This window comes from Stenella coeruleoalba (genome assembly GCF_951394435.1).
Source record: "Stenella coeruleoalba genome assembly, chromosome: 10".
Lineage (NCBI taxonomy): Eukaryota > Metazoa > Chordata > Mammalia > Artiodactyla > Delphinidae > Stenella > Stenella coeruleoalba.
This window is the reverse complement of record NC_137156.1, coordinates 70175755-70199726: the sequence shown is the minus strand read 5'-3', so window position 1 is coordinate 70199726 and position 23972 is coordinate 70175755. Positions and strand designations below refer to the sequence as shown.

Below are 23972 nucleotides of genomic sequence, written 5' to 3'. Positions count from 1 at the left end.
AAGTTGCCTTTGGACTGAGGATGAGGGCGGTGAGAGCATGTTCCAGGGCACATGTGCCCAGCCTGCTGTGGAAGCACAGATGCAGACAGCCTCATTTTCCAGCTCTTGAGATCGTGAACTTTATCCCATGGTGCAGAGGAACCACGGCAGACGTTTTGGTGGTGGTCATTTTTCAGTTTTAGAAAGCCCACCTGGGTGGCTATGCCAGGCTGTGGGAGGCCAGTCCCTCTGAGACCAGCGAGGAGGCAGGTGCTAACCAAAATGCGTTCACTGGACAAATAGCCGAGTCCCTGTGGGCCAGGCTTCGAGCTGTGCCAGCTTTACAGCTGGCCCCAAAGCAGGCCCTGCTGCAGGAGCTTGGGCTGTTGAGTGTGAGGGCTTTGGGGACAACCAGGGATGCAGAGGTTAGTCCTCTATCTGGAGATAGAGTTTGTGAGTCAGACATTTATAGGGGTGGTAGAGAAGGGAGGAGGATAGGTCCCCGGGGAAGGAGAACTCCCTGGAGGTGAAGGCTAGGAGGGCCTGCACCAGGAAAAGCCTAGAGTGAGGGGGCAGCCGAGGTGTCAGATGAGGCAGAGGGGCCAGGGGTGGCCTGGCCTGAGGTGGGCCCCTGGCTTAGGTCCTTGGCAAGAAGGGGTGAGACAGGCAGGGGAGGAGGAGTTTGGAGGTGGGAGTGGGGTGGTTTTCTTTCAAGAAAGGGCAAGGTTAAGATCGTTTCTCCAGGGGAAGAAGCTGGTGGGCAAAGGAGAGAGGAAATGTGAGGCCAGCATGGTGCCGAGGTGGCTGGGCTTCGGGTAGGAGGAGGGAACCTGGGCAGCAGGTGCTGGCTGTTGACTTGGGACACAGGCTGAGGGATCCCCCAGTGCCCTGGGTCCAGGGCTGCGTGTGTGTGGGCACAGAGGTGACACTGCCCTGGCCCTGGTTCTCTGATGCCCACGGCAGGACTGCAGAGTAGGCAGTCCCAAGGAGAGCCCTTCAGCCACAGCCTGTGTTCTCTGTGGGCCAGCGAGGTGTGCCTGCCTGTCTTTTCGGGGGGAAGGGGTCTGCTCTGGGTTGGAAGTTCCTTCCAAAAAGTGTCCCTCCACAAGAGGGCCTTGTTGGTTAAGCATGCAGCCTCCGAGGTGGCCTGCTGGAAGGAACACCATTTGTTTGAATGCCTAAGTCCAATAGTGTCGTGGCTTTAAACAGGAGGCAGGGCCATTGCGGGTCAGGAGGTCTCAGCTTCCTCTCTCTCTGTAACCTCTGGAAGTCACTGCCCTTCTCAGAGCCCCAGTTTCCTTTACTGTAAAGTGGGCGGATGAGACTGTGTAATGGCAATGAGGTGACTCAAGTCTGTGAGGGAAGTGCAGACGCTCTGATCTTCCCCCTTTGGCCGTGAATTCTGCTGGGTCTAGGTTTCTGAAAGAGCCACTGTGCAGTGTGCCTTCAAGTCTTGGTATTTAGGAGGCGCTTGTGAAATGCTTGAATGAGCGAATGAATGAGTGCATACCTTCCTCCTAGGCCGGCACCAAAGCCTGCCTGCCCAGGAGAGCTGGTTTGAGTAGAAACTCCTCCTTTTCCTCCTCTGGTGGGGTGAAGGGCACCTCTCCTGGAGTCTGGAAGACCACTTTGTCTAGTACCCATGGCTGTGACCCCAGAACCCCTGGGACAGGTTCTGTGCCACTGCTGGGGGGTGGAGAGACCAGGGTTCCAGATCCCTGGCTGTGCTAGTTACTCCCCAGTGCCAGCCTCGGATGAGGCTCTGGTTGTCCTGGGGCCTCAGTTTCCCCATCCATAACATGAAGCTGACATCAGCCCTGGTGGCCTTGCAGGGCTGTTGGGAGACTCTGAAGAGGTGGGAAAAAGCTGAAGGACTTAAAAAGTGCTGTGTAAATTTAGGGGCAGGGGAGGTGGGACAAGAAATAAACAAATGATCTCCACGGCCCAAATAGGGAAATTCCTTTGGACCCAAGTGCAGCGATGCCCGCAGGCTGTCGCTTTTGTCAGACCTTTGTTTCTCTATCCTATGCGTCAGCAAGGGAACAAGACCATTAGGGTTGTTGACATGTCCCAGGCCCAGTCTCCACCCACACAGGTGGAATTTTCCACTTCTTTTGTTTTTTCAAATATTAATCAAGGCCCCAGCCAGTCCACAGTGGACCCATTGTCTCATGAAGAGCAAGCAGTTTCTGGCAAACACTGGCCACCTCCCAGGGCCCCGGAAGCCCCCCCGAGCTGGGATGGGTGCTGTTGGGAGCACCCCGCCCTCGGTACCACCCTCCCCCCTCCACCCAGTGTTCTGCTCCAGCTGGTTGAGTTTTGCAGAGTCCGTGGCGCCATGCCTGCTTTGAGCCAGGGACCCTGAGGCCACACTGAGAGCTTGCCCCCTGCTCACAGTGGGGCCGTGGAGCCGCCAACGGTTTCTCTGCTCCAGTGAGGAGGGCTGGCCCAGGAAGGGCCACAGACGCGGGCCACGGTGTTAAGTCCATGTTAACACTACCCCTGCCAGTTCCTAGGGCGAAACCCCTTGAGGCCACAGCCCGTGTGTACTTGCACCAATCTTCACGTGCGCTGTCACACTGGCACCTGGAAGAAGGTCCAGAATGAAGAGGAGGCTGGTTCTGTTTTTCTCTCAAAGCCCCATCTGTATGTGGGTGACAGAGTCGGCCTCCCAGAGCTTGAGGGAGGATTACTGGAGATGTCAGGGGGTAGAGCCGTGGGCATGTGTGGGACTCGTAGCAAAGGGGCAGCCACCTATCTCTCCATCGGTGATACTTGAAACCAGGGTCCGTGGATGCTGGTTGATGTCCTACACTAGCCTTGGTGCCTGATTGATTCTTGCACTTCCGTTCAGCGATGGAGCTGTTCGTAGTTGACACAAGGAAGCAGTGGGCGTTTTTAAGCAGCTCACCTGGCAGTCTGTAGAGCCCTCTGCCGCTAAGCCCCTCCAGAAGCTTGAAAGGGACACAGTAGCAGGCATGTGTGGGAAAGTTGGCTGACTCATATCTCGCCGCTGGTTTATAAAACAGAGTGAGCTGGCTACCTGCAGGGCTGCTCCCAGGTGTGATCTGGCGTCCCTGTCCCTGCCATGCCGTGGCTGGATGGCGCCTCGACAGGGGCTCGCTTAGCACCTCCAGGGCCTTGCTGGCCTTCGGAGGAGTGTGTCTCCGAGCCTGTGGTAGTGCCTGAGTGAACACGGATTAAAGATCAAGCAGGCCTTGCATTTCTCTAATGATTAGTGATGTTGAGCATCCTTTCACGAGGTATCACCTCACACCAGTCAGAATGGCCATCATCAAAAAATCTACAAACAATAAATGCTGGAGAGGGTGTGGAGAAAAGGGGACCCTCTTGCACTGGTGGTGGGAATGTAAATTGATACAGCCACTATGGAGAACAGTATGGAGGTTCCTTAAAAAACTAAAAATAGAACTACCATGTGACCCAGCAATCTCACTACTGGGCATATACCCTAAGAAAACCATAATTCAAAAAGAGTCATATACCAGAGTGTTCATTGCAGCTCTATTTACAATAGCCAGGACATGGAAGCAACCTAAGTGTCCATCAACAGATGAATGGATAAAGAAGATGTGACACATATATACAATGGAATATTACTCAGCCATAAAAAGAAACGAAATTGAGTTATTTGTAGTGAGGTGGATGGACCTAGAGTCTGTCATACAGAGTGAAGTAAGTCAGAAAGAGAAAAATAAATACCATATGCTAACACATATCATATGGACTCTAATAAAGAAAAAAAGGTTCTGAAGAACCTAGGGGCAGGACAGGAATAAAGATGCAGACGTAGAGAATGGACTTGAGGACATGGGGAGGGGGAAGGGTAAGCTGGGACGGAGTGAGAGAGTGGCATGGACATATATACACTACCAAACGTAAAATAGATAGCTAGTGGGAAGCAGCTGCATAGCACAGGGAGGTCAGCTTGGTGCTTTGTGACCACCTAGAGGGGTGGAATAGGGAGGGTGGGAGGGAGATGCAAGAGGGAGAAGATATGGGAATATATGTATAGCTGATTCACTTTGTTATACAGCAGAAACTAACACACCATTGTAAAGCAATTATACTCCAGTAAAGATGTTAAAAAAAATAAAAAGTAAAATAAAAAAAAGATCAAGCAGTCCTGGCAGCTGCTGCTCTCTGCCCTCTGCTTAGCCCTGTGTTTGCAGCAGATGCCAGAGTCGGTGCCTCAGATGGTGGGAAGGGACGCTTTGTCCTGGGACCTTGGACAAGTCACCTCAGCGCACGGGTCTGGACCTCTAGGGGATTGATGTCCAGTCCATAATAGTGCATCTCAAATTCCCTGTGGTGCAGGACCATGTTTGGTTTTTAAATTTTAATCTCACATGGGTTGATTTAAAAAATGTAATAAAAGTTGTTACAGTAAAAACAAAGATACATCGCATTTAAGCTCGTTATCTTATTAGGAGATGCAGCAGACATCAAGTCACTGTGTCAGATTGCTGGAAACGTTTTTAAACCCTGCCTTTTGATTCTGTGCTTATCTTTCGCAGACAGTCGAAAATAGCATGTGGGTTGGCCCTGGCCACAGAGCCTGAATCCTTCACATCTGGGTGTGAGGTGGTGTTTTTTAATTGAGGTTTTAAAAACTGGTTGAAAATGTGCTTGAAGGAGGAAGCGGGTAGCAAACCTTTGTTGAACGCCCCGACTTCTGTGGAACAGGGTGGAGTCCATCAGCCTAGATCAGGCTCCCGGCCTCCGAGTTTCTCCCACGCTGCCTTCATTCCCTCAGTCCTTTAGCAGAGAGATTTGAGATTTAAAACAGATAGCAACAACGAAAGCCCTTTTTGTTGTGGAAAACTTGGAACACACACAAAATTAGCCAGAAGAGAGTATTGAATCCCATATCCCATCCCCTCATGGGTGATCCTGTTTTGTCTGTTCCCCAGATCCCTGGGGTTTTTTAAACCAAATCCAAATATTGCTTATTTTTTCTGTCCATCTTTCAGTAGGTATTTCTGAAACAGTCGTTTTAAACAACATTACCACAGAACCAGTGTCACATCTGACAAACAATGACTTCTTAATATCCTCAAATATCCAGTCACTGTTCAAATTCCTAGGACCTGAGTGAGATCCACACGTCATTCTCTCATGATCTGTGGATTTCCCTCCATCTCTCTCTGCCTTGTTTCTTTTTCACTTGAACTTGTCGAAGAAATGTCGGGCTTTCCCTTGGCCTGGATTCTGTGTGTGGGATCCCACGTTCCTCTGATCTTCGAATTTCCTCCCAATCGGTGGATTTAGAAGTGTGAGCAGATTCAGGTCTGGAGTTTTGGGTGAGGATATTTCATTGTGTTCTCTCATTCACACGTATCTCATTCAGACATATGCAGAGGCGAGAAGGGAGGAGCTGCAAACGTCAGAGGCCCCCGCACAGGCTGGCACCCACTGTTGCCAACAGGAAACCCCCGGCCCAGGTCACACAGAAGTCCTGGCAGAGCTGGGGACAAAAGCCTGGCCTGTGGTTGGCATCATACTTGGGACTCCTCCCTGGGGTTTTCTTGGCATTCTGAGCAGTCTCTGCCCTGTCCTGTGTCCCACCCTCAGCACCAGGAGGGTGCAAGGACAAGTGGGCCCTGCCCAAGCAGCTGGAGTTATCTCCGAGGTAGCGACTGATGAGCTAATTCAGGAGAAGAGGGGAGAGTTTCTGATTCATTTGTTTATTCTGCACCAAAATGTGGGAGATGAGAGTTTTAGGAAGAGAAACTTGACTTTTGAAGAAAATGAGTTTTTTTAAATTAAAAAAAAATTAAGCTACAACATACAGTAAAGTGTACTGATGGTGAATTTTTATCTGTATACGCACCCAGGTGATCATTACCTGGTCAGGATCCAGAATGTTCCTTGTGCCCCTTATTTAATTTAATTTAATTTATTTATTTGCTGTGTCATGCAGGATCTTAGTTCCCCGACCACGGATCGAACCCATGCCCCCTGTAGTGGAAGCACGAACTCTTAACCACTGGACGACCACGGAAGTCCCTCCCTGTGCCCCTTCTAAGTGGTACCTCTCTCTGCCCCGGCACAGATGTCTCAGTTCAGTGTCCGCATCTCAGACTGCCCGGGTGTGGGAGCTGTAGGCTGCACGCCGGCCTGTCCCCATCATATGTCTACTCAGCTAGCATTGCAGAGTGCCACGCTCCGCGTTGGGGGCAAGGCCACAGAGCCTTTGGCTGGGGCGATGGGCCTTTGACAGCTCATTTCACTCTTAGGGTTGAGGGCTCAGTAAGTGGTTCAAAGAGAAGTCCCAGGATGGATGTGGCCAGTGGCCGAGGAAGGCTTCTCAGAGGGAGCATTGGCTGAGCAGGGTCTGAGGGAAGGTGAGAAGTGACCCAGGTGCAAGGAGGTGGGGACCCCATACCTGGAAGAAGGAGCACACGTGCAAAGGACCAGGGTGGGTGGGAGGGTAGGTGGTCTGGGTGCCTGGAACCCAGAGAGTGAGGCTCATGGTTGGGTGAGGGGTGATGGGTGAGTGGGGGGCAGGAGGCAGGGCTCCTGGGGCTGGAGGAAGCTTGCTCCACCATCTTGGGAGGATGGGTGGCCTGGGCTGGAGGTGGGCAGTGAGGTTCCTATGCGGGGAGGGGGCAGCTGCCCAGGGTTCTTCGCTGGACCATTACTCCCCAGCCCGGCTACCTCTCTGACCAGACCCTTCCCACCTGGGCCACCACCCCAAACTCCCCTCCTCCCACCCCAGCGCTGGGCGATCAGGCTGCTGTGCCACAGAGAAGCCTTTGCCAGGCTGCAGGGAAGCAGCCGAACTTTACCACTTCTTGGCCTCTACAGCCTTGGGTGGTGCCTTGTACCCTTTCCACGTGCTGACTCAGGTGACTTTTTAGCTCCCAGAATGTGGCTGTGTTGGGCGGGTCCTGCCTGTGACTTGAAAAGGGACAGGGGCTCCCCTCTCAGGCTTGTTTTCTTTTCTGTGATGTGGGACTGATGGTGATGGTGATGGTGATGGTGATGATGATGATGATGATGATGATGGTGAAGAAGCCCGCTCCCCCAGTGTCTGTGGAGACTCAGTGTGTGATACCCCACGTGAAGCGCTCAGGATGGGTGGCTGCCCCTATTATGACTGCTTTACTCATAACTCTGGTTGGTTTCTTGGCTTAATGGAGCTCCGTGAACAGACAGTGGCAGCTACGGAGCATTATTCGTTTGTCCCCGACAAAGCCCAGCCTAGAAGGTTGAGAACCTTGTCAGAGGTCTCTCAGGAGAGCAGGTCAAAGCCGGGACTAGAAGGCCAGATCCAAGGCAGGTGGCCTGCTCTGAGTCCTCCATTGGAGAGCAACCCCTCAGAGACCCCCAGAAAGGCGAGGATGGCGGCGCCCTCCCCCCCGCCCCACTTTCTGCAGTTCTCTCTCGGGATTGTCAGCACCACCTTGGCCCATGGGCTCAGAGACAGTGCCAACCTTGGGGCACCAAGGGGCGTCGTGCCCACGAGCCGCTGAGCTTTGTGCCTCGGTCTGCTCAAGCCGTGTCTGTAGCGATAGGGCTACCCAGCCACTATGTAAATGGTTAACAGCCTCCTTTCTTGTGACTGGGGCCTTTTTATGGCTCTGTCCCCCATGGGTGGACAGTAAGGTTTTCACCATTGTTTGCCAGCATAAACAACTCAGGACAGACCTCTAGGCTTGTTTTTTCACAGTTGTGCAGAGTTCTCTTTTGCTTAAATTATTATTATTATTATTATTTTTTTTTTGCTTGCGCCATGCATCATGTGGGATTTTGGTTCCCCAACCAGGGATTGAACCCATGTGCCCTGCCTTGGAAGTGTGGAGTCTTTTTTTTTTTTTCCCAGGTGGCTTTGCTGTTCTTCTGTTCTGACTCCCAAGTCAATAGTTTTCCTATTGCATCATGTCTTACTTTTTTAATTAAAAAATTGTTTTTTATTGGAGTATAGTTGCTTTGCAATATTGTGTTAGTTTATATTGTACAGCAAAGTGAGTCAGCTATACGTATACCTATATCCCCTCTTTTTTGGATTTCCTTCTCATTTAGGTCCCCACAGAGCATTGAGTAGAGTTCCCTGTGCTATACAGTAGGTTCTCATTAGTTATTTACTTTCTACATAGCATCAATAGTGTATACATGTCAACCCCAATCTCCCAATTCATCCCACCCCCACCACTTTACCCCTTGGTATCCATATGTTTGTTCTCTATGTCTGTGTCTCCATTTCTGCTTTGTAAATAAGATTGTCTGTACCAATTTTTTCAGATTCCACATATATGCGTTAATATACAATATTTGTTTTTCTCTTTCTGATTTACTTCACTCTGTATGACAGTCTCTAGGTACATCCATGTCTCTACAAATGACCCAATTTTATTCCTTTTTATGGCTGAGTAATATTCCATTGTATATATGTACCACATCTTCTTTATCCATTCCTCTGTTGATGGACATTTAGGTTGGGAAGCGCAGAGTCTTAACCACTGGACCACCAGGGAAGTCCCTCTTTCGGATAAATTGTTAGAAGTGGGATTGCTGAGACAGAGGGCTGCACCTTTAGAACCTGATGCGTCCCTCACCTTCAGAAAAGGTCTGCACGTTACCCAGCTGTGCCCAAAGTAGAATCATTATTTGCCATTGGCCCTGCCTGGCAGAGCTTCTCAAAGGTTGAACCAGGTCTTGTGCCCTATTTCACATGCAGGCCTGGCTGAGACTGCTGGCCCCTCTCCAGAGTTCTGTCATCTCTTCTTGGGTAACTGACAAAAGCCAGGACCTCAGTGGCCCCAAGGATCTGATTCTAGTCTGGTACACTGTGCTGGCTCCGAGCTAGAAAGGAAATACACACACACACACACACACACACACACGTGTGCATGCCAAGAAATTGTGAAGAACCCTGTTCAAAGGGTCATTTCGGGAAGTTTTGTCAGCCTTCCAGCTGTGCAACTCTGGAGACAGACTGTCCCAAGCATGGGTACTCCAGATGTGGTGGGTAAGCATTTTATTCTAGGCACAGTTCTTTTGCAATTTGACTTTGCCAGAATTATCAAGTTTGTTGTGCAATTGGTCACAAACTCAAAATTACATGGAAATCTGTCTTGTCATGTTGTAGCATGTTTTTTTTTTTTGGTTGATATTCATTCTTATTTACGTTAATTTAATTTTTAATTTATATTGGAGTATAGTTGATTTACAACGTTGTGTTAGTTTAAGGCCTACAGCTAAGTGATTCAGTTACATGTACATATGTCCATTCTTTTTCAGATTATTTCCCATATAGGTTATTACAGAATATTGAGTAGAGTTCCCTGTGTTACACAGTAGTAGGTCCCTGTTAAATATCTATATTATATATAGTAGTGTGCATATGCTAATCCCAAACTCCTAATTTATCCCCCCTACCTTCCCCCCACCCTCACCCCTGCAACCACAAGTCTGCTTTCGAAGTCTGTGAGTCTGTTTCTGTTTTGCAAATAAGTTCATTTGTATCATTTTTTTAGAGTCCACATATAAGTGATATCATATGGTATTTGTCTTTCTCTGTCTGACTTACTTCACTTAGTATGATCATCTCTAGATCCATCCATGTTGCTGCAAATGGCATTATTTCATTTTTTTTTATGGCTGAGTGATATTCCATTGTATATATGCACCACATCTTCTTTATCCATTCTTCTGTCAGTGGACATTTAGGTTGCTTCCATGTGTTGGCTCTTGTGCTCTGAACATAGGGGTGCATGTATCTTTTGGAATTATAGTTTTGTCCAGGTATATGCCCAGGAGTGGGATTGCTGGATCATATGGTAGTTCTATTTTTAGTTTTTTGAGGAACCTCCATACTGTTCTCCGTAGTGGTTGTACCAACTTACATTCCCACCAACAATGTAGTAGGGTTCCCTTTTCTCCACACCCTCTCCAGCATTTATTGTTTGTAGATTTTTTGATGACGCCCATTCTGATTGGTGTGAGGTGATACCTCTTTGTAGTTTTGATTTGCATTTATCTAATAATTAGCAATGTTAAGTATCTTTTCATGTGCTTTTTGGCCATCTGTATGTCTTCTTTGGAGAAATGTCTATTTAGATCTTCTGCCCATTTTTTGACTGGGTTGTTTTGTTTTGTTTTTTTATATAGAGCTGCACAAGCTGTTTGTATATTTTGGAGATTAATCCCTTGTCGTTTGCTTCATTTGCAAACATTTTCTCCCATTCTGTGGGTTGTCTTTTCATTTTGTTTATGGTTTCCTTTGCTGTGCAAAAGTTTTACGTTTAATTAGGTCCCATTTGTTTATTTTTGTTTACATTTTCATTATTCTAGGAGGTGGATCAAAAAAGATATTGCTGTGATTTATGTCAGAGAGTGTTCTGCCTATGTTTTCCTCTAAGAGTTTTATAGTATCTGGCCTTACATTTAGGTCTTTAATCCATTTTGAGTTTATTTTTGTGTGTGGTGTTAGAGAATGTTCTAATTTCATCCTTTTACATGTAGCTGTCCAGTTTTCCCAGCACCACTTATTGAAGAGGCTGTCTTTTTTCCATTGTATATTCTTGCCTCCTTTGTCGTAGATTAATTAATTATTAATTAATTAGATTAATTATTTCTGAGGTTTCTATCCTGTTCCATTGATCTATATTTCTGTTTTTTTTGGTACCGGTACCATACTGTTCTGATTACTGTAGCTTTGTAGTATAGTCTGAAGTCAGGGAGTCTGATTCCTCCAGCTCCATTTTTCTTTCCCAGGATTGCTTTGGCTGTTTGGGGTCTCTTGTGTTCCCATACAAATCTTAAAATTTTCTGTTCTAGTTCTGTGAAAGCTGCTATTTGTAATTTGATAGGGATTGCACTGAATCTGTAGATTGCCTTGGGTAGTATAGTCATTTTGACAATATTGATTCTTCCAATCCAAGAACATGGTATATCTTTCCATCTGTTTGTGTCATCTTTGATTTCTTTCATCAGCGTCTTATAGTTTTCAGAGTACAGGTCTTTTGCCTCCTTAGGTAAGTTTATTCCTAGGTATTTTATTCTTTTTTTTGCAATGCTAAATGGGATTGTTTCCTTAATTTCTCTTTCTGATCTTTCATTGTTAGTGTATAGGAATGCAAGAGATTTCTGTGTATTAATTTTGTAGACTTTTGCAGTCTAGATGATCTATTAATGAATGTGGGCTGTTAAAATGTGGGCTGTTAAAATTCCCCACTATTATTGTGTTACTGTTGATTTCTTCTTTTATGGCTGTTAGCATTTGCCTTATATATTGAGGTGCTCCTATGTTGGGTGCATATGTATATTTACAATTGTTATATCTTCTCCTTGGATTGATCCCTTGATCATTATGTAGTATCCTTCTTTGTCTCTGGTAACAGTCTTTTTTTTAAGGTCTATTTTGTCTGATAGGAGTATTCCTACTCCAGCTTTCTTTTGATTTCCATTTTCATGGAAGACCTTTTTCCATCGCCTCACTTTCAGTCTGTATGTGTCCCTAGATCTGAAGTGCGTCTCTTGTAAACAACATATATACAGGTCTTGTTTTTGTATCCATTCAGCCAGTCTGTGTGTTTTGGTTGGAGCATTTAATCCATTTACATTTAAGGTAATTATTGATATGTGTGTTCTTATTGCCAGTTTATTAATTGCTTTGAATTTGTTTTTGTAGGTCTTTTTTCTCCCCTTCCTCTTGTTCTCCTCTCCTGTGATTTGATGACTATCTTTAGTGTTGTGTTTGGATTGCTTTTTCTTTTTTTGTGTGTGTATCTATTGTAGATTTTTGGTTTGCGGTTCCCATGAGGTTTTGATACAGCAGTCTATACGTATACAAGATTGTTTTAAGTTGCTGGTCTCTTAATTCCAATGGATTTCCAATATCCTGCATCTGTACTCTCCTCACAATTGCTAGTTTTGATATCATATTTGTATATGGATGATTTCCTACCTTTACTTTATGTTTGCCTTTATTGGTTAGCTTTCCCATTCGTAATTTTCTTGTTTCTAGTTGTGACCTTTTCTTTTCTGTAAGAGAAGTTCCTTTAGGATTTGTTGTAAAGCTGGTTTGGTGGTGCTGAATTCTCTTCACTTTTGCTTGTCTGTACAGCTTTTGACTTCTCCATCGAATCTGAATGAGAGCCTTGCTGGGTAGAGTATTGTTGGTTGTAGGTTTTTCCCTTTCATTGCTTTAAATATATCATGCCATTCTCTTCTGACCTGCAGAATTTCTGCTGAAAAATCAGCTGATAACCTTATGAGGATTCCTGTGTATGTTATTTGTTGCTTTTCCCTTGTTGCTTTTAATATTTTTTGTCTTTATAATTTTTGTCAGTTTGATTAATGTGTCTCAGCGTGTTCCTCCTTGGGTTTATCTTGTATGGACCTCTCTGTGCTTCCTGGACTTGAGTGTTTTCTTTTTCATGTTAGGGAATTTTTCAACTATAATCTCTTCACGTATTTTCTCAGGTCTTTTCTCTCTATTCTTCTGGGACCCCTATAGTGTGAATGTTGGTGTGTTTAATGTTGTCCCAGAGGTCTCTGAGACTGTCCTCATTTTGTTTCATTCTTTTTTTCTTTATTTTGTTCCACAGCAGTGATTTCCACCACTCTGTCTTCTAGCTCACTTATTCGTTCTTCTGCCTCATTTATTCTGCTATTGATTCCTTCTAGTGTATTTTTCATTCCAGTTATTGTTCACCTCTGTTTGTTCTTGAAGTCTTCTAGGTATTTGTTAAACATTTCTTGTATCTTCTCGGTCTGTGCCTCCATTCTTTTTCTGAGATCTTTGATCATCTTTACTATCATTACTTTGAATTCTTTTTCAGGTAGATTGCCTGTCTCCACTTCACTTAGTTGTTCTGGGTTTTTATCTTGTTTCTTTGTCTGAAACATATTTCTCTGCTGTCTCATTTTGTCTTACTTTCTGGTTTTGTGGTCTCCTTTCCACAGGCTGTAGGATCGTAGTTCTTCTTGCTTCTGGTGCCTGCCCCCTGGTGGGTGAGATTGGTCCAGGGGCTTTTGCAGGCTTCCTGGTGGGAGGGACTGTTGCCTGCCCTCTGGTGGGTGGAGCTGGGTCTTGTCCCTCTGGTGGGCAGAGCCATGTCCAGGGGTGCGTTTAGAGGTGGCTGTGAGCTCAGTACAACTTTAGACAGCCTGTCTGCTGATGGGTGGGGCTGTGTTCCCCCACCTGCTGGTTGTTTGGCCTGAGGCATCCAAGCACTGGAGCCTACAGGCTGCTGGGTGGGGCCAAGTCCCAGTGCCAAAATGGTGACCTCCAGGAGAGCTCATGCTAATCAGTATTTCCTGAGACCTCTGCCACCAGTGTCCTTGCCCCCACAGTGAGCCACAGCCAACCCCCACCTCCCCAGGAGACCTTCTGAGACCAGCAGGCAGGGGTAGCCCAGGCTCCTATGGAGTCCCTGCTTTGTGCTGGGTCCCAGTGCATGTGAAATCTTGTTTGCGCCCACCAAGAATGGAGTCTCTGTTTCCCCCAATCCTGTGGAGCTCCTTCACTCAAGCCCACTGGCCTTCAAAGCCCTGGGGGCTCCTCCTTCTATTGCCAGACCCTCATGCTGGGGAGCTTGATGTGGGGCTCAGAACTCACTCCTGTGGGAGAACCTTTGTGATATAATTATTTTGCAGTTTGTGGGTCGCCCACCTGGTGGGTATGGGATTTGATTATATTGTGAAAGTGTTCCTCCTACCATCTCATTATGGCTTCCTCTTTGTCTTTGGATGTAAAGTATCATTTTTGGTAGGTTCCACTCTTTCTTATCCATGATTGTTCAGCAGTTTGTTGTGATTTTGGTGTTTTCATGAGAGGAGGTGAGCTCAAGTCCTTCTACTCTTCTATCTTGTCCAGAATCGAGGGGCTGCTTTTATTTTGGATGTTTACTGCCTCTTTCCTTAGTGTGTGCTAGCCATTATCCCCTTGATATGGGTGTGTAGATGTGTTGGCCTGTGAGCACTCCCTGTACGGTGTGGGCAGTGATTGGTGCCCACCCTGTGGGTTACCCAGCAGTGGTGGTGGACTGTGCATCCCCGGAACAGCAGGGGCTGCGCTTGTCACCTGCTCGCATGTCCCCTAGCTGAGGTTGGCAGCCCACGCACCCCTGAGGAGCGATTGGTGCCTGCTCCCTGCCCATGCATGCTCCCCGGATGGTGGGGGCAGTGACTGGCACCTGCTCCTGGGTTTCCTAGTGGTGGTGACAGCCCGTGCACTCCAGGGACAGCAGGGACAGTGATTGGGACCTGCTCGTGTCCCATGAGTGCTCCCTGCATGGTGGGGGCAGCGTTTGGCACCTGCTTGTGGGTCTCCCAGTGACAGCGGTGACCCGGAATAGGAGGGACAGCAACTGGCACTCACTGCTATGTCCCGAATTTCATTCCTTTTTAAGGCTGAATAATGTTGCATTGTATGTATATACCACATTTCTCTTATCCAGTCATCTGTTGATGGACATTTGTGTTGTTTCCACCTTTTTGCTATTGTGAATAATGCTGCTTAAAAATATTGTTATACAAGTATCTGTTTGAGTGTTTGCTTTCAGTTATTTTGGGTACATAATTAGGAGTGGAATTGCTAGATCATATGGTAATTCTATATTTAACTTTTTGAAGAATCACCAAACTGTTTTCCACGGTGGCTGCACCATTTTGCATTCCCACCAACTGTGTACAAGGGTTCCAACTTCTCCACATTCCTGTCAACATTTGTTTTTTTCCATTTTTTGGATAATAACCATTCTAATGGTTGTGAGGTGGTATTTCAATGTGGTTTTAATTTGCATTAGTGATGTTGAGCATCTTTTCACATGTTTATTGGCCATTTGTATATCTTTGGAGAAACATCTATTCTAGTTCTTTGCCCTTTTGTGTGTGTGTGTGTGTGTGTGTGTGTTGAGTTGTGTGCTTTTTGTTGTAATTGAGTAGTAGGAGTTATTTATATATTCTGGACATTAATCCCTTACAGAGCTATGATTTGCAAATATTTTGTTCCATTTTGTGGGTTATTTCACTCTCTTGATGGGGTCCTTTGTTGCACAAAAGTTTTTAATTTTGATGAAATCCAATTTATCTGTTCTTTCCCTTGTTTCCTGTGCTTTTGGTGAAGCATCATCATCAAGCAAGAAATCATTGCCAAATCCAGTGTCATGAAGATTTTTCCCTATGTTTTTATCTAAGGGTTTTATAATTTTAGTTCTTACATTTAGGTTTTTGGTCTATTTTAATTGTTGTATACGGTATTAGGTAAGGGTCAAACTTCATGCTTTTGCATATGGATATCCAGTTTCCCCAACACAATTTGCTTAAAAAATGATCGTTTCTCCATCGAATGTGTCTTGTCATCCTAGTAAAATATCAACTACCCATCTATGTGAGGGTTTATTTCTGCACTCTCTTTTCTGTTCTTCTATATGTCTGTCCTTATGCCACTACCATGTCGTTTTGATTACTGGAGCTTTGTAGTAAGCTTTGAAATCAGAAAGTGTCAGTCTTCCAACCTGTTATGTTCCAAGATTGTTTTGGCTATTTGTGGTCCCTTGAGATTGCGTATGAATTTTAAGATGGGTTTCTCTATTTCTGAAAAAGCACTGTTGGAATTTTGATAGGGATTACATTGAATCTGTAACGTGCCATAGGTAGTGTTGCCATCTTAACAATATTAAGTCTTCCAATCCAGAACACAGGATGTCTTTCCATCTCTTTATACCTTATTTAATTTCTTTCAGCAATATTTTGTAGTTTTCAGTGTTAGGTCTTTCAACTCCTTGGTTAAATTTATTTCTAAGTATTTTATTCTTTTTGCTACTATTATAAGTGGAATTGTTGCCTTAATTTCCTTTTTAGATTGTTCACTGTTAGTGTCTAGAAATGCAAATGATTTTTCTGTGATTTTGGATCCTGCAACTTTGCTGAATTTACTTATTAGCTCTAATAGTTATTGTGTGTGTCTCTGTGTAATCTTTAGGATTTTCTACATGTTAGATCATGTCATCTACAAACAGAGATAACTTCTTTGTTTAAAATTTTGATGCCTTTTATTTCTTGCCTAATTTCTTTGGCCAGAACTTCCAATACTGTGTTGAATAAAGGTGGCAAAAGTGAGTATCCTTGTCTTATTCCTGATTTTAGGGGAAAGACTTCAGTCTTTCACCACTGAGTATGATGTTACCCCAAGGTTTTCATATATGACCTTTATCATTTTGAGGAAGTTTCATTCTATTCCTTGTTTACTGAGTGTTTTTATCATGAAAGGGTGTTGAATTATATCAGATGCTTTTTCTGCATCAGTTGAGACGATTATGTGATTTTTATTCCTTCATTCTATTAACGTGGTGTATTATATTGATTGATTTTCATATGTTGAACCATATTTGTGCAAATATGGTTCACAAATAAACCTGGGATAAATCCCACCTGGTCATGGTAAACAGTCCTTTTTAATATGCTGATGAATTCAGTTTGCTTGTATTTTGTTGAGAATTTTCACATCACTACTCATAAGAGATATTGGTCTGTAGTTTTCTTGTTAGTGTCTTTGGCTTTGCTATCTGGTTAATGCCTGCCTCACATGAGTTAGGAAACTTGCCCTCCTCTTTAATTTTTTGGAAGAATTTGAGAAGGATTGATGTTCATTCTGTAAATGTTTGGTAGAATTCACAAGTGAAGCCATTTTCTCCAGGGTTTTCCTTTTTGGGGAGGTTTTTGATTATTGATTCTATCTCCTTACTAATTATAGGTTTATTCATATTTTCTCTTTCTTCATGATTCAGTTTTGATAGATGGTATATTTCTGGGAATTTGTCTGTTTCCTCTAGGTTATCCAATTTGTTGGTATACAATTGTTCACAGTACTTTCTTATCGTCTTTTTTATATCTGTAAAATCAGCGGTGATGGCCCCCCCCTTAAATTTCTGATTTTACTAATTTGAGTCTTCACTGTTTTTTCTTAGTTAACCTACCTAAACTTTTGATAAAAAATTTTTTTTAAGAATCAACTTTTGGATTGACTGTCTCTGTTGTTTTCCTGTTCTTTATTTCATTTATCTCTGCTCTAATCTTTATTATTTCCTTCCTTCTGCTAACTTTGGGTTTAGTTTGCTCTTCTTTTTCTAGTTCCTTAAGATATAAAGTTTGGTTTTTTATTGAAATCTTTCTTCCTTTTTAATGTAAGCGTTTACAACTATAAATTTCCCCTCTTAGCACTGCTTTTGCTTCATCTCATATGTTTTGGCATGCTGTGATTTTATTTTCATTTGTCTTAAAATATTTTCTAATTTCCCTTGTGATTTCTCCTTTGACACATTGATTAAGAGTGTGTTGTTTAATGTTCACATATTTGTGAATTTTCCAGTTTTCCTTCTGATACCGGTTTCTAGTTTTATTCTATTATGATCAGAAAAGATACTTTGTATTATTTCAGTCTTTTAAAATTTATTAAGATTTGTTTTGTGGCCTAACACATGGGCTGTCCTAGAGAATGTTCCATGTGCACTTGAGAAAAATGTATTCTGCTGTTGTTGGGTGGGGTATTTTGTAAATGTCTGTTAGATCCATTTGGTTTGTAATGTTATTCAAGTTCTTTATTTCCTTACTGGTTTTCTGTCTGGTTCTTCTATTATTGAAATCTGAGTATAGAAGTCTCCATTTATTACTATAGAACTATCTATTTCTCCCTTCAAATCTGTCAATGTTTGCTTTATGTATTTTGGGACTCTGATGTTGGGTACATAAATGAATTACATGTTTTAAAACTTTATTTATATAAAGGTCTCATTCAGGTCATACCATCTTATTTGCTTTGTATATTTTGAATCTATTTTTAGGATTCAACCATACTGATATGAGGTGCTGTAGTTCCTTCATTTTCACTGCCACGCGGGGTTTCTTTTTGTCTGTCCTGTAACTTTTTCTGTGTCATTTGTATTTCCATATACATTTTGAAGTCAGCATGTCAATTTCTAAAAAAAAAATCCTGCTGAGATTTGATTGGCATTGCATGAAAATCTATAAATCAATTTGGGGAGTACTGACATAACAATATTAGGTCTTCCTACTTGTGGTATCTCTCTCTATATATTTGGATCATCTTTAACTTCTATCAATAATGTTTTGTCATTTTCAGTGTATAGGTTTTGCACATATTTTGTTAAATCTAATACTAATTATTTCAAATTTCCTGATGCTCTTGTAAGTGGTATTGTTTTGACTTGTGGTGGCCCCACAGAGAGTGGGATCTACCCCCTCCCACCCATAATTTGTTTGAATGTTGGGACTGATGGTACCACACATGTGCCAAGAGGCTATGAAAAAGTTTATTACTCACATAATGGGGCTTTCTGGATAGAGCAGGGCAGGCATCCAAGCCAGTCTGGGATAGCTTGAGTGACAGAAAGGGGGAGTGGCCCTGGGGAGTGGGACCAAGGTGAGGATTCCTACATATGGGTTGGATTTGCATGATTTGAACTTACCAACTGACACCTAAGGCAGAAATTCAGAGCCTTCTTACTGACTTGCTCAGATGTAGGGCAAGAGGGAGGGGTGGAGCTTGAAAGCTGTCAATGACCAAACATAAAAAATGGACTCAAACTCTTTACTACATTTAAAATTTCAGTTGGTCATTAATAGTATATAAAAATACAATTGAGTTTTGTATGTTGACCTTGTATCCTGTGATATTGCTAAATTCACTTATTAATTCCAGTAGCTTTCTTTGTAAATTACTTGGGAATTCTATGTAGATGATCATCTTGTCTGCAAATAAGGACGCTTATAATTCTTTCTTTCCAATCTGTATGCCTTTTATTTTTAATTAATTAAATAACCTTAAATCCCTGGTTAGGACCTTTAAACAGTGTTGAATAAAAGTGATTAGAGTGAACATCCTTGCCTTGTTTCTGATCTCAGGAGGAAAGCTTTAGTCTTTCACCATTGAGTACAAAGTCAGCTGTGGGTATTTCATAGATTCCCTTTATCAGGAAGTTCTCTTCCATTCTTTAAGTACACAGAGATTTTATGGATGTTGTATATATCCAAATGCTTTCTGCATTAACTATGATGATTGTATGTTTTTTCTTTTTTGGTGTGTTAAACCACTGACTGATTTTCAAATGTTGAACCGATCTTACATTCCTGGAATAAAACTCTAGTTGGTTATGATGTATGTTTTTTGTTTCTTGCTGGATTTGATTTGCTAAAATTTTGTTTAAGATTTTTGCATCTTTGTTCATGGTGCATATTGGTCTCTAGTTTTCTGGTAATATCTTTGGTTTTGGTAACAGAATACTGCTGGCTTTATAAAATGAGTTGGGAAGTGTTCTCATACGTTTTTTATAGAATTGATATTATTCCATCTTGAATGTTTCTTAGCTTTTACCAATGTAGTCTAGAGTTTTCTTTGTGGGAAAAATTTAAATTAATGAATTTAATTTTTTAAATAAATATATACAGCTATTTAGGTTATATAGTTCTTCTTGAGTGGACTTTGATAATCTTTCAAAAAATGTATCCATATCATCTTAATTATCAAATATATTGCCGTAAAGTTGTCATAATAGTCTTACTATCTGTACAATATGTAAGGATGTTCCCTCTGTCATTGCCAATGTTGGTAATTTGTGTTATCCTTCCTTTTTTCTTTGCCTGGGTAGAGGTTTATCAATTTTATTAATTGTTTTTAAGAACTTCATTTTGGTTTTGTTAATTTTTTCCATTTTTAAATTTGTTTTCAGTTTTATTGATTTGTACTGTTATGTTTATTACTTTCTTCTGATCACCATGGGACCAATTTTCGTTTTTTCTGACTTTTTAAAGGTGAAAGTATAAATCCTCAATTTGAGATCTGACTTTTCTAATGTAAGCATTTTAATGATGTATTTTTCATTCAAAGCACTGCTTTCCTACATCCCACACATTTCTGTCTGTTGTGTTTTCATTTTCATTCACTTCAAACATTTGCTAATTTCTCCTGTGATTTCTTCTTTGACTCATGGGTTATTTAAAAGTGTGTTGTGTAATTTCTTAATATTTAGGGATTTTTTCAGATATACTTTTATTATTTATTTCTAAGTCAGTTCTTTTGTGGGTAGAGAACATACTTTGTAGCATTTCAGTCCTCTTAAATTTGTTGAGTTTTTTTAAAATTTATTTATTATTTATTTTTATTTTTGGATGTGCTAGGTCTTTGTTGCTGTGCACGGGCTTTCTCTGGTTGTGGTGAGCAGGGGCTACTCTTCGTTGCAGTGCACGGGTTTCACATTGCAGTGGCTTCTCTTGTTGTGGAGCATGGGCTCTAGGCACATGGGCTTCAGTAGTTGTGGCACACAGGCTCAGTAGTTGTGGCACGCGAGCTCTAGAGCACAGGCTCATTAGTAGTTGCTCCATGGCATGTGGGATCTTCCTGGGCCAGGGCTTGAACCTGTATGCCCTGCATTGGCAGGCGGATTCTTAACCACTGTGCCACCAGGGAAGCCCCTGTTGAGATTTTTATAATGGCCCAGAATACTGTCTGTCTTGGTGATGTACACTTGTGAAGGACATATATTCTGCTGGTGTTTGGGTGTTCATACTAAGTGTTAATTAGGTCAACTTAGTTCATAATGTTTAAGTCTTGTATATTCTTACTGACTTTTTATCTAGTAGTTTTATCTGTTATGGAGAGGGGAGTATTAAAATCTCTAAGAGTAATTGTGTATTCATTTTTCATTTCCGTTTTATCAATTTATGCTTCATGCTGTGGAAGCTCTACTAGACACATATACACATATATCATATATCATATATCATCACATATACACATATATCATGATACATATATATCATTTCTTTATGATATATTGATCTCTTTATCATTTTGAAATGTCTTCTAAACCTTGGTTAATATTCTTTATACTTAAGTCTACATTGTCTGGTATTAATGTAGTCACTCACTTTTTTGTTTAGTGTTTGTGTAGCATATATTTTTTTTCCATTTTCTTCTGTGTTACTTATGCCTTTATATTTAAAGTGGGTTTTCCTAGTGGGCATAGAGGGAACCTACATCAACATAATAAAGGCCATATACGACAAACCCACAGCAAACATCATTCTCAGTGGTGAAAAACTGAAAGCATTTCCTCTAAGATCAGGAACGAGACAAGGATGTCCACTCTCACCATTATTATTCAACATAGTTTTGGAAGTCCTAGCCACGGCAATCAGAGAAGAAAAAGAAATAAAAGGAATCCAAATTGGAAAAGAAGAAGTAAAACTGTCACTGTGTGCAGATAACATGATTCTATACATAATCCTAAAGATGCCGCCAGAAAACTACTAGAGCTCATCAATGAATTTGGTAAAGTTGCAGGATACAAAATTAATGCATAGAAATCTCTTGCATTCCTATACACTAACAATGAAAGATCAGAAAGAGAAATTAAGGAAAAAATCCCATTCACCACTGCAAAAAAAAAGAATAAAATACCTACAAATAAAGCTACTTAAGGAGGTAAAAGACCTGTACTCAGAAAACTGTAAGACACTGATGAAAGAAGAAATCAAAGATGACACAAACAGATGGAGAGATATACCATGCTCGTGGATTGGAAGAATCAATATTGTGAAAATGACTATACGACTCAAAGCAGTCTACAGATTCAGTGCAGTCCCTATCAAATTACCAGTGGCATTTTTTACAGAACTAGAACAAAAAATCTTAAAATTTGTATGGAGACACAAAAGACCCTGAATAGCCAAAGCAATCTTTTTTTAAAAATTAATTAATTAATTATATTTATTTTTGGCTGCATTGGGTCTTCGTTGCTGCATGTGGGCTTTCTCTAGTTGCGCTGAGAGGGGGCTACTCTTTGTTGCAGTGCACAGCTTCTCATTGCGGTGGCTTCTGTTGTTGAGGAGCATGGGCTCTAGAGCACATGGGCTTCAGTAGATGCAGCGCATGGGCTCAGTAGTTGTGGCTCGCAAGCTATAGAGTGCAGGCTCAGTAGTTGTGGTGCATGGGCTTAGTTGCTCCGTGACACGTGGGATCTTCCCAGACCAGGGCTTGAACCCATGTCCCCTGAATTGTCAGGCGGATTCTTAACCACTGCGCCACCAGGGAAGCCCCCAAAGCAATCTTGAGGGGAAAAATCGGAGCTGGAGGAATCAGACTCCCTGCCTTCAGACTAACTACAAAGCTACAGTAATCAAGACATTATGGTACTGGCACAAAAACAGAAATTTAGATCAACGGAACAGGATAGAAAACCCAGAGATAAACCCATGCACCTATGGTCAACTAATCTATGACAAAGGAGGCAAGGATATACAATGGAGAAAAGACAGTCTCTTCAGTAAGTGGTTCTGGGAAAACTGGACAGCTACATGTAAAAGAATGAACTTAGAACGTTCCCTAACACCATACACAAAAATAAACTCAAAATGGATGAAAGACCTAAATGTGAGACCGGACACTATAAAACTCTTAGACGAAAGCATAGGAAGAACACTCTTTGACATAAATCACAGCAAGATCTTTTTTGACCCACCTCCTAGAGTAATGGAAATAAAAACAAAAATAAACAAATAGGACCTAATGAAACTTAAAAGCTTTTGCACAGCAAGCTATAAACCAGACGGAAAGACAACCCTCAGAGCAGGAGAAAATATTTGCAAACGAATCAATGGACAAAGGATTAATCTTCAAAATATATAAACACCTCATGCAGCTCAATATTAAGAAAACAACCCAGTCAAAAAATGGGCAGAAGACCTAAATAGACATTTCTTGAAAGAAGACATACAGATGGCCAAGAGGCACATGAAAAGCTGCTCAACATCAGTAATTATTAGAGAAATGCAAATCAAAACTACAATGAGGTATCACCTCACACCAGTTAAAACGGGCATCACCAGAAAATCTACAAACAACAAATGCTGGAGAGGGTGTGGAGGAAAGGGAACCCTCTTGCACTGTTGGTGGGAATGTAAATGGCTACGGAGAACAGTATGGAGGTTCCTTAAAAAACTAAAAGTAGAATTACCATATGACCCAGCAATCCCACTACTGGGCATATACCCTGAAAAAACAAAAATTCAAAAAGAGTCATGTACCAAAATGTTCATTGCAGCTCTATTTACAATAGCCCGGAGATGGAAACAACCTAAGTGCCCATCATTGGATGAATGGATAAAGAAGATGTGGCACATATATACAATGGAATATTACTCAGCCATAAAAAGAAACAAAATTGAGCTATTTGTAATGAGGTGGATAGACCTAGAGTCTGTCATACAGAGTGAAGTAAGTCAGAAAGAAAAAGACAAATACCGTATGCTAACACATATATATGGAATTTAAGGGAAAAAAATGTCATGAAGAACCTAGGGTAAGACAGGAATAAAGACGCAGACCTACTGGAGAATGGACTTGAGGATATCGGGAGGGGGAAGGGTGAGCTGTGACAGGGCGAGAGAGAGTCATGGACATATACACACTAACAAACGTAAGGTAGATAGCTAGTGGGAAGCAGCCACATGGCACAGGGATATTGGCTCGGTGCTTTGTGACAGCCTGGAGGGGTGGGATAGGGAGGGTGGGAGGGAGGGAGACGCAAGAGGGAAGACATATGGGAACATATGTATAACTGATTCACTTTGTTATAAAGCAGAAACTAACACACCATTGTAAAGCAATTATACCCCAATAAAGATGTTAAAAAAAAAAAAGACACATGCACCCCAATGTTCATTGCAGCACTATTTACAATAGCCAGGACATGGAAGCAGCCTAAATGTCCCTCAGCAGATGAATGGATAAAAAAGATGTGGTACATATATACAATGGAATATTACCCAGCCATAAAAAGGAATGAAATTGAGTCATTTGTAGAGATGTGGATGGATCTAGAGACTGTCATACAGAGGAAGGAAGTCAGAAAGAGAAAAACAAATATCGTATATTAACGCATATCTGTGGAACCTAGAAAAATGGTACAGATGAACTGGTTTGCAGGGCATAAATTGAAACA

The 23972-nt window shown here is 42.4% G+C and overlaps 1 protein-coding gene across 1 annotated transcript in view; it reads left to right on the top strand.

The window, feature by feature from the left end:
* Positions 1–23972, top strand: part of CHDH (choline dehydrogenase) — a 63232-nt gene that overhangs the window by 1414 nt on the left and 37846 nt on the right. The gene's annotated exons all lie outside the window — the stretch shown is intronic.